The sequence below is a fragment of the Octodon degus genome, unplaced genomic scaffold (assembly GCF_000260255.1).
Source record: "Octodon degus isolate 3935 unplaced genomic scaffold, OctDeg1.0 scaffold00303, whole genome shotgun sequence".
NCBI classification, from domain to species: Eukaryota; Metazoa; Chordata; class Mammalia; order Rodentia; family Octodontidae; genus Octodon; species Octodon degus.
The window spans coordinates 1,489,792-1,492,274 of record NW_004524879.1 but is presented as its reverse complement, the minus strand read 5'-3'; positions in this window follow the sequence as shown (position 1 = coordinate 1,492,274).

Below are 2,483 nucleotides of genomic sequence, written 5' to 3'. Positions count from 1 at the left end.
TGAACATGCATGCATATGCATGTATGTATTTATCTAGAAGGCCAATAAACTGAGCCTGAGTTACTGAAAGTTAAGCAGTTATCCACTCAGTTAGAGTGTTCAGTAAAGTTATTCCCACAAGCATTTATTTTAGAATGTTCTTTGAAGGTTTCTTAGACCAAGTGATTCCAATTTGTGACGAATGGTGTGAACAAAGGAAGGAATTTGTCAATTTTGCAGCTTCAGCATTTCACGAAAGAAATCACTGTACTTCTGATTCTTTGACTTCGTTAAGAAACACTGGTGGGCCGGGGAGATGGCTCAGTGGAATAAGTGTTTCCCTGGCAAGCTCAAGGTCCTGAGTTCAATCCCTGGTTCCGCAAAAAAAAAAATTAATAATAATAATAATAATAATAATAATAATAAAATAAGTAAAAAGAAAGAAAAGCAACAAGTGATAAATTACAACAACAACAAAATGTGTGTGGTAAAATCTTGTGCCTGCTCTTTTACCAGGTGAACATATGCCACTGGCTTAACTTGTGAAGTCCAAGACAAGGGAGAGATCCACAGTCCGTTGGAGCGAGGCATCTTTCGCTGGGTAACAGGGCTGGCATTTCCTGTGTGCAGGGAGCCAGGGCAATAAATGGAAAGGTTCAGCTCTGTGAGGGACACTCCTCAGAGGAGGGATTACCCATTTCCCTGCATGATGTCATGCCACAAACGTCTTTCATAAGAATTGCAGGTGCATAGCACATAGGTCTTGGCATGCCAAATCTTTGGCTAAATAAAATTCAGGGCCTAAGGAATTTCAGCAGTTCCTCCACATCATGTTCAGGATGTAGTCACTAAAGCTCTACTTCCAAGGGTTTTCAAGTAAAACAGCTTTGGTAATACGGTAGGTTACATTTGTAAATAAAATTCACAATGAATATTGCTCATCCATGAAAAGTGGCTATGAGTCTGTATTTGTTGTAAGGTCTCTCACTATGCAGCTCAGACTCACAGTGATCCTCTTGTTTTCAGACCAGCCCCAGTGCTGGGATTATAGGTATGTGCCAGTATTCCAGGACTTGGTCGCTGGCTCGGAAAACCTAGGACAGAGCTAGGTTTGAACCACATGTGGTCCCAGGGATGTCTGCTGAACTATCTCGCCTATCTTACTTGTTCTTAGTTTTGAGCATATTCACAGAATACTTTTATTGCTTTCAGAAAGAAATTTTGCTTTCCTCCATAGACAACTCTCTCTCTCTCTCTCTCTCTCTCTCTCTCTCTCTCTCTCTCTCTCTCTCTCTCTCTCCAGAGAATTGAACTCAGGACCTTGCATTTGCCAGGCAAGTGTTTATTCTACTGAGCTATCTCCCTGGCCCCAACACACCCTCTCTTTTCCTCTCTGCTTCCAACTTTAGGCAACGAGTTATCTCTTTTCTGTGTCTATGCAAATCATATGATTGTTGACATTTCATATGAACGAAATCAGACAATGCATATCCTGCTATGATGAATTTTTTTACTTAAGGGGGTGTATCACATTGGGCTGTGCATCGCTACATTAATTTTTGTCATGACCATTTTTATCATTTATTTATTTGGTAAAGGGTCTCACTATGCCATTCAGACTCATAGTGATCCCACTATCTCAGCCTCCCTGGTGCTGCCATCACCCCCCAGTTTCAGTAGCGAGCCTGGTGTGCCCGTGCTTCCAGGGATGTCACTGCCTATGGTACCAAGGATCAAACTCAGGTCCTTGCCAGGCAGGGTCTTAGACACCTGAGCTACCCTCCCATCTGTTTTCCTGACCTTGTGTGCATGAGTGTGTGTGTGTGTGTGTGTGTGTGTGTGTGTGTGTGTGTTCAAGTGCAAGGCCTCTCTATGCACCTTGGACTTGTACTCCTATTCTCAGCCTCCCTAGTGCTGGGATTACAGGTGTGCACCACCATCCTCAACTCCATCTCCAGCTCAGCATGCCTGGGGGCCAGGCCCACACGACATGTGGTGCCAGAGATTGAACCCTTGCCCCTATGCTTGCCTAAGCAAGTGTTTTGTCTGCTGAGCTATCTCACGAACCCTCTGATGACCTTTTAATGACACGTGCATGCCATAGTTTGGTCAATGGTTGGTCTGCTGTGGGTGGATATCTCAGTTGCTTCCACCTGGAAGAGTGTTTCTATTCAGGAGAAATCTCTCCTTCCCAATGTGAATCAAACATGCTTCGTTTTGCTTCAGCGATTTCCCAAAAAGTCCCCAAGCAAATATCGAGGGCCAAAGGTTGGAGAGGTTGCATGCACAGGGAGTTCCTTGTCAGATGTTTTATGCATCTCCTCTACCTAGAAAGTCATGTGGCTTCAGGAACTGCAGCCGGCAACCAGGGGCACAGGAGTGCGCAGAACACAAGCGTGACGTTCAGGATCAGACCCCAAGGGTGGAAGCCACAGAAAGCTGCATGAAGGAATCACACTTTGAGTAAAATGAAATATGACAGCAAGAAAGTGGTCTTCTGGGTA